Source organism: Phragmites australis, chromosome 8, assembly GCF_958298935.1.
Source record: "Phragmites australis chromosome 8, lpPhrAust1.1, whole genome shotgun sequence".
Classification (NCBI taxonomy): Eukaryota; Viridiplantae; Streptophyta; class Magnoliopsida; order Poales; family Poaceae; genus Phragmites; species Phragmites australis.
In genome coordinates this window covers 25,758,560-25,768,210 of record NC_084928.1, presented here as the reverse complement: position 1 = coordinate 25,768,210, position 9,651 = coordinate 25,758,560, and positions in this window count along the sequence as shown.

Genomic DNA, 9,651 nt, shown 5'->3' with positions numbered 1-9,651 from the left:
ATTTTATCACGCCAAAGTGTCTGGCGTGACTCCCCAACGTAGTCACGCCATATTCTGAAAACCATGTGTGTGGTTTGGCTAAAACATATTCTGAACTATCCATACAATAAATTTGGTATGGTTTAGACCGCAAATAGCAATTCTTTTTGGCTCCACAAGTCACCTAAGTATTATTGTTACAGAATAAATTGTAACAGATACCAACATTCAAAATTGAATAATTCAAATTCTACGTCTCTATTGGATGTGCATATTTGCAAATACGACCTGTACATGTTGCATTAAGCGCTGGCAAAATTTTGAGGAAAATCGAACATAATTGCTAATTATTTAGAGGGCGTTTACAAGGCTAAATAGTATGAAATGATAAAAGTGCATATAAATGGAGCATTACAAAGGAACTCACTTTTTGACCAAGTAACCTAGGATTGAAAATAATTTTAGAAATTATTACGCCACATGATAGGAATATTAATGAATTTTCTCAGATTTTTAGGAATTTATTTGAGGCCTTAAAAAATGCTAGAATTTCTAAAAGTAACGATTTTTGGAGTTTTTTATTTTGAAACCTAGATGGGGTATTGAGGTGAATCCTTTTAAAATAAATTCATCAAGAATTATAGGACATACAGAAAAAATTTCATGAATTTTAGAGTGTGGTAACCCCACTGATCAAATAGAGAAAGCGGAGAGAGAACAATTGAAACCGCAGAAAACACTGTTCATCCGCGAAAATACTGTTCATGCCACTTTGTGGTGACGGCTGCCATGTTGAATCCACGTGTAAAGGTATTGGGGTTTCCGCCAATATGGTCATTTTGGTCATGCCAATGAATATAGCGTGACTACGTTGGGGAGTCACACCAGACACTTTGACGTGATACAATAGTCTAGTTTCTGAAAATTTAGATTTCGACGAGCTGTTATTAAAATATTAGTTTTAAAAAGATTAAAATAAAAAAAATCCTAGAAACAGCTGCCCGTATAGCATGGCGTCGAGCCAGTACATACTCGAACAGGCTACTCCAGTTCTTCACTGCTCGACTATGTGCGCCAGCACGCTGCGTTACACGGCGTTGCACATCACGTGTCTGAGCACACCAGCCACACTTAGAAATAAAATCTATAGGATCTAATCTTACAAGAGATTCTCTTTTTAATGATATATATTCACTCATTCTATCTTTTTTTAATCTAACTATTAAATCACAGAATAATAATATCGATAAAATCGCATGAAAATCTTTAAAACAAAATCCTATAAAATTTAATTTCATTTAAACCTGATGGCGCAAAAAATAGCCATAGGGTCAGCGTGATTCTTTCCACGTTAATGCAGTATGCCGAACAGCCGAAGAGGTCGTCACCTCATCAGTCCTTTCGCCCAGCTAGCTGCCCCCTGCCCTCCTCCCACCTCCCTCTCTCTCCATCTCTCTCTCATCGAGTCATTGAATAAAGAAGGGGCAATAGTTTTTTTTCCCATCCACTCGCCTAAATACTATCCTACCAAATTTTCTACCCCACTCAAACACCGTTGAACCTCGGTTTCCGTTGTGTACAGTACAGTACTTATGAGCTAAAAATAAAAAAAATATGTCGATTTTTTGCATGCTTTATAATTCATAAGCAACACATTTTAATTGTATTCACTAAAAATCTTATATATAATTTAAACTAAAATTCTTCAAAATATGATATTTTTCAATTTCTAGCAATTTTTAAGTTCTCACAAAAATTTCAAAAATCTGAGAAAATTCACTAATATCCCTCTAATGTTATGTAAAAATTTATAAATTATCTCTCACCTTAGATTATGAGGTGAAAAATGTACTTATTAATATCTTTTTCACCTCATAATCTTGGATGTGAGATAATTTATAAATTATTACATCATGTTAGAGGAATATTAGTGAATTTTATCAGATTTTTTTTAATCTAATTAAAATAGGTTGCTTATTAATTATAGAGCATATAAAAAATCGACACATGTTTTTACGGTTCTTTACTTATGGTTACTGTTTTTAACTGAAAAATTATTGTGTACGACAGAAACCGGATTTTAATAGCGTTTGAATGGCAAATGGATGAGAAAATTAGATAGGATAGCGTTGCGAAAAAAGCTATTGCCCCATCAAAGAATAGATGAATGATGATATTTTTGGCGTAATACTACAGCTTTTGCTCGCATTATTGATGCGCGTGGGGTGGAGACGTCGTGTCACCAGTGCACGCCTGCACGCGCTGGAGGTGATCTGGCATGTCCATGTGGCCACCAGTAGCTTTTTGCTAGTACCATTTGATTACATGTCCTTATATGATGTAAGTGTTTGTGTGACTGCTTGTTTATCGTATAGCCAATAAAATAGTAGAGCTCTATATTTTGTAGTAGTAGACGCTTTAATCATTTTCAAATCACTGTATCAGCCTGCGAATACAATAAAAAAGAGTAAATTAAATAAAACTATAAATATTGTACTATTTGTAATAAAATTACAAGTATTATATCTACTAATATAAAACTACAAGTATTGTGTATCAATTTTATAGAAAATTTGATTTTAATTAGATTCGTCTAAAAAATAGAAAAATATATAAAATAGATGCATCAAATATTTTTAAAGAAAAAAAGAGAAGCCTAATTATAAATAATATGTTACAATGTGACTGTCTCGATAAAAATCTTACTCCCTATTATGGGTTCCCCAATAAGAAAAAGAATACAATACATCGTAACACATATGTTTTACACATTATCATCTAGATCAAGGTTCTTGAGGTTATGCTAATACCCCCGTGATCTTCAAATCCTCAAGTTGATGCTGTGTGCTAGTGTTCGTGTTCTCCCAGTTTTTGATGCAGATGATTGCCTCTATAATTTCAGGATTGAACGATAATTTCCGCCCTTCAATAATTCTCTCCACCATATTGAACATCGCTTCCGACGAGACGGCCGACACTAGAACTAGAGAACGTCATGTGCAAAGTGTGATAACATGGAAATGAATCGCTTTTTATCTTTTCACCATGCAAGAAGGTTGATAGTGTTGTTGTCCGTAAGTATTAGATCATAGGTGTAAAAATCTTACTCAAGGTAGTGGTTAAGCTATGCTATAGGATATCAAGATGACCTAGTTGTCTGCTGAGATGATGATGTAGATTTCTTGCCTTTGACATCCTTCGTTGCAGTGGCATCAAACACTTCTCCATGATCGATATCCGTCTCATGACCATTCTTATCACCTGCAAGGTTAACTGCAAGAGCATATTCATCATCAACATCACTAGCACTTACATATCTACTGTCTTCTGTTACAATATATGCTAGCTGACTTAGCCAATCCTTCTTGACGTGGCACATTCTCTTGCATCGGTTGCATACAATCCCAGTCGATAGGCCTATAAAAGTAACCGAAGAAGAGCTCTTGGCTGGACCCTACACACTTACAGATTTGCTTACCTCGGAAGCGTGCGATGAAGTCGAAGGTACTGCTGAACACGCCCTACTCGAGAAGGGGGCAACAGACCGTGTAGCTGAACATGGGGCTATTTTGACTTGTCCCAGTGTTGACTTTGAAGTGGTTGTACTTCCAAAATTGCTCATTGGCCTCTGTTGTCATCTTTGCAATTCTTTTTCTGCCAGACATGCAAGTTGAAACAATTTAGGAACACTATTGTATTCTTTATAATCAATTATGTCCTGAATTTCATGCCTTAACCATCCGTAAAAGCGTGTCATTGTAGTCTCTTCATCCTCAATAATATCATAACGTAACATACTAATTTGTAGCTCCTGATAATATTCTTCTACGGATCTACCACCTTAATTTAAACGCTGTAATTTCTTACACGAATCACATTTAAAAGTGGGTGAAACAAATTTGTTATGCATAGCAACCTTTAAAGCATTCTATGTGGTAGACGCTAATCCATTGATACATACTCTATTCCACTAGATAATTACAAATTCTTTAAATTTACTAGTGGCTTGTCTAACTCTATGCACTTCAGGAACTAAATGAGCATTAAACTTATGTTTAACCGTCATCTCCCAATCTAAATACTTTTCAGCATCATAAGCACCTGTAAAAGATGGTATGGTAAACTTAACCTCAGCAAATGAATCATTATTAACATGTAGGTTATGTTGCTGAAAATTATTACCTCTAATACCTTGATGGTTGAAGTTTAATCGGTCCCGTGATCGTGCATTAAATGCGTCTTGTTTTTGCCTCAAAATTTCATTATCTGCGACAGACTCCTCTAAAAATAGTGTTTTAAAATTTTAGTTTAAATTCTACGTATGTTTTTTATGAATCCAATTAAGAACAGTGATTTCAACATATTACTGTTCACTCGGCACTGTTAGCCCTGCGCTCAACGAATCATTATTCGCTCGGCGCGGTTAGATATCTAGTTTTGTATTTTTTTCTATCAAGAGTCTATTATTTAAATATTAATGTTAGAAAATATAAAAATAGAAAACTCTGCATTTGTTGGCTTGTTGGTAACCCGTGCACACTTTGTGCTGGGGGAAAAATAATCCTTAAAGAAAATATCTCTACGACGTACCTTGAAGCTACTATTTCAAACTACGAGCCATCTCCAACAACAATCTTCTCCAATTGATCATCGGACAAAGAACAGGCACCATCTCTGCCTCACGCCGAGAGGAAGAACTAAGCACCATGGACCACTGCGTCGCCTCCACTGAATTGGTCTACCCTTTCCTGCGTCGCGTGGCAACGGTCGCCGCTGGAACGAGCCTACCTTGGCTGGAGCAGGCTACCTCGCGTCGTCCAACACGTCCGCCGGGGCAATCAAAGAAGACACGAGACAGCCGAACAGTCGATCGACTCAACGATTAAGCAAGGGCGAAAAAACAGGCCCAAAACATTGTGAGGATTTATTTGCAAATTAGCCACTCATCGACGTGGACGCAGAGATTTTCTCTCTCGTGGACAGAGTTGGCACCGAGTGGCATGCTGGCCCCTTCCCACGATTGCATGTCCACATCATCTAATGCGCAACCATCACAACTTTTGTGACCAGTTTTGATCATTTTTACCTACTTGGACCCACCGTAAGAGTTATTGTACCTCACATTTTACTCAAGATATATATTTGCACTAATAATACTATGTACTCCCTTCCTTCTTTGTCACTTGCCGCTTTGATCATGGATAGTATAGGGCATGTTTGGATTATAACTATATATTTACCATGTCTAAGCTTAGGTGGCTTCATTTTTATTAGCAAATGTTTGGTTGCTCTCACCATTCCAATTTGTCATAGATATAATATTTTGTCTAAGGTTAGTTAATCAATTTTCTTATCAGAAAAATGTAGCAAAACTAATTTTAAGCAAAATTAGTCATGAACCAAATGGCCTCATAGTCTCAAATATGCACCTTTTGGCTATCACTTTTCCTAAATATATCTAAGTGAAAAATACTAAAGTATAATGAGTCATGAAAAATCTACTAATATCATTTTTAATGGCACAAGTCTTAACACTTTTGACTATACAAGAATGGTCGAAATTTTTAAAATTTGACTACATAGATTCTAAAATGATGTTTGCTTGAGAATGGATGGAGTATAGCCAGGTATATTTGAATTGAATCTGAAAACTAACTAATAATAATCTAAAGAACCATGCTATCAATTATCCATGACACATCTTTACTTTTTTTCCCCTAGTCTTCCACTTTCTAGCAAAATGGGAAACATGTCTTGATTTCTGCCATCCATAGCTCATTGAATGGCTCTAATCGATTCTTATGCTTGTGTTTCAGATAAGTGCTCCTCCCACTCTACAATGTCTGCTTCAGCCTTCAGCCATCTACCTTAAACCTTGACCCTAAGATAACTCAGAACTTTAACAAATCTGAAGTTAATGGCCCGTTTGGTAGGGCTCCACTAGAAATATTTCGATTTCAATTTCTCCTTAGAAACATTTATATGGAGAACTAAGAATCACTTCTGAAATCGTTTGACTAGCTGGCTATATTTAAAAGAGTGGATGATGATGCAATTGACAAATTTACTATTGTAATGATATGCTGATTTTTTTTTTCAATTCATGTACAAGTAGTCATGAACGAGTAAATATGTATACTGCCTTTAAAATAGGCAGGTGCATTCCTATTGGGTTATAGATCAAACACAATAATCTAAAAATTTTCAGCTAGTTTCAAGCAAGTTTTCAGCCGGTTCCAGAATTGAAGTTCATGATTCCGAACTAAAAGTTGGCAAACACATTGAATTTCAGGCAAGTTTCATACTAAAATTTCATGTTTTGAAAGAGTTTCAGATGAGTATCATATGAAATCCATGCTTCGAGCAGAGTTCAAACACAAAAACTCGCATGGAATAGTGTAGGACGTAACGCTGCTTTTACCGGGACAATATGTGCATGACCAGCCGTCCCTGTCCACCAAGAGCCACTAGATAGTAGCCTTCACGCTGCACCTCTCTATCTCGCCGCCCACCTCGAATCCCACCCTCCACAAATGCTCCACGTACCTCGTGTTCCCCATCTGGTCACCGAAGTACGGGCGGCCGGACCACCCAAAGAAAGGGAACACGGTAACGATGCAGGAGGAAGCTGCTGGATTCGAGGTGGGCGGTGCAGGCGGAGGAGGGGACGTTGTGGCGGCAGTGGTGGGTTTTGAGGCAGCTACGGAGTGGGCGATGGGGGTTTCGAGGTGGCAGCAACGGGTTGGGTGATGACCGATGGATAAGAGCGGAGCTGGTTTTTGCCTATCTTGGGAGCACACAACAAACTCATGAAACATTTCGGTGCGATTCTCTGGTGAATCGGGGGCTGCTGGGGCCATTTGGATCCGATTCTTGCATTTTGGGCAAGAAACCGAACCAAACGGGCTCTAAGTTAGGCATCTAACACTAGGTTGGTACTAACTTGTTAAGGAGATGATCAGGATGCTTCAGATCAAATTGATTGATGCTACGCTCCTATTGTTTAAAAAAAGTACTTGCCATGGGGAAGATCAGATGATTCTATTTCTATAGTTTTTGTAAGGAAAACTGGAGGGAACAAGTCCCTACAAATTATATTGAAATTAAATAAAGAGCAAAAGTACAAGGAGAGAAATTAGGGAGGGAAAAAATAAAATAAAGCCAAAAGATTACAATCTTGAACCTAACCATTCTATAATGCCTGGGAAATAAACCTTCTTTGCTCTGTGCACAATCAAGCTGAACTTGGAAATGAATCTTGCTTTGCAACATTGAATGGAGGGGTCCAAATTTTTGAAAAGCGAATCATCTCTGACAGTCCAAATGCTCCATCTCATTAGAATGATGATCTCCATGAAGAACAGGACATTGAGTTGCTGCCTTAAGTATCCTCATATGCGGCTTGAATGAATGTGTTGGAATTGAAACACCAATTAGATCCCAACAAGCTCTCAGCAAAACCACAACGCAGGAAAAGACGACAGCAACTTTCTTCTCATTGGAGAATGCATAATTCACAAGTATAGTCATCTAGGATCATATTTTTTTTCTCTTTGGCAAATTTCTGGTGTTTAATCCATCTTTTAAAAGCAACCAAAAAAAGACTTTATGTTTCTTCTGACAGGAAGAGCTCCAAAGCCATCTGTAAGCAGGATGGGTTTGAGAGTGACCAATAAGAACAAACTGAAGCAAAGGTATGAGTTTGAGACTTTGCAAATGAGCATAATTCAGGAAAACTCTGGACTAAAACCTCATCATTCCACATATCTTGCCATAAGTCAATAGTACTTCCATTACCAAGCTTTGCTCTTGATATACCTTTGAATGTGTCCAGAAGTTTAAGAATACTGCGCCACCAAAAGGGACCTTTCAATCTCATATCTGGTAGTTGGTCAGAAGCGTAGTATTTCTCCCATAAGAGGTTAACCAAGGGATTGAATGCCTATTGAAAAACTTATCCAAATGCTTGAGTTAAAGAGAGTTATTTTGCACCCTGAGTTGAATCACCTCGAGACCTCCCTCATTCTTAGCTCGACAGACTTTTTTCCAAGGCAGCCAGGAGGCTTTTTAGCATTCAAAAGATGATTATATAGTTAAGTAGGAATCCTTTACGTGCACCTCACATGGCATGTTGATATAATCAAGTAAGATCCGAGTCATTCAACGGTTCAGCTGTTTTGTGCTCTTCTTGTAGGCCACTTCGAAGTTGGAGCAAATAATGAAAGTGTGATGCCACACATTCCGTATGTGCGCGTATGCGAGAAGATAAGACATCAGAGACCAAAGTGACGAAATCAGACAGCATCCAGCTTTAGAATGCTTGGAAAGGAAGATGCTCTGAATTGGGTATTATCACGAGCTTGTCACAGTGAAAGGCACCTTGGTTATGTGCAATACAGAGATCGGAGGTAAACTCTTATATGGTTGTATCAGTTTGATGTAACAATGATGATTAATAAAACATCTTTTCCAAAAAAATTAAAACGGTAAAAGGCACCCTTACACTTTGGAAGTTCGCCCAAGAAAATAAAAAAGCTCACTGGATTTGGTCAGCTCAGTCTTCAGTAGGATTAATTTGTGCTTAGAGAATTGAGTGTGGGGATCAAGTAGAGCTTTGAGCGGTCTGAGCTAGAAACAACTTTGGGTTTGTGACCTTTAATTGTAGGGTTTGTGCATTAGCAAATAGGTCGAATGTGTATGGATCACTGTCTAAGGCTGGCTTAGACAGGCTTTACTCAGTGGCTTAATCTACATAATTTCACAATCCACTTAAGCTGAGTTCGCTAATCAAACTTCCTATACCACTCTTCCTTTCTTTCACCGTCCCGGTATGGATCTTGATCATTTTTTAAAACAATTGTCTTCAATCTCTTGTTTTTGTATGAGGATAGCCTGTATAATAATAGGATAACAAAAAAATCTGTAAATGCGAAACTATAGTCTTTGTATAGGTCTACTAGTCATAGGTCGATATAAAGTGAACTCCAACTATATTAGCAGGTAGTTGACACCAAAAGTCTCTTTTTAGGTCTGATTTTCCTCTGCGGGCTTTCCTTTTAGGTCTGATTTTCCTCTGCAGGTAGCTAAGAATATTAGCAGGCTCGACAGACTTTCTACGATATGATTGATTTCTAGTAGTTTCCTTATGTAGCCTTATAATCCGTTTGAGAAAGCAAGAGAAAATTTATGAAGTAGCATGATCACTGGAATGCAACTTTTACTAACAGCTTGCATTGTTACAACCTCGCAAAAAGGAAAGAAAAACATTTTTGCATTGTAGAATATTTTAAAAACTGATTAGGAAATTTAACATTATCAGTGTACTCTTATAATTAAAAAATAACACTGTTTCTCTACATGTACCCATCCTATGATCTTCATATCGTGCAAAATTCATTCGTGTGAAGATTATATTGTTGCATATATACAAATAAAAGAATGTCAAATGGCAGAACAATTCAATAAGCAGCGTCTATCTTTTGGCTGAACACATGAACTCCACAAAAAAAACAAGTTATGCCTATATGAAATCCACATGTTCCACATGGAATTGATGTGCCATTTTCCATAAATTTTCCTATTGTCATAAAGCATCACGCTAACAGAGTTTTCTTCTGTGTGCCTATTGTGTCACCATCTGTGTGGCACGGGCTCGGGTATATTATTGCAAAA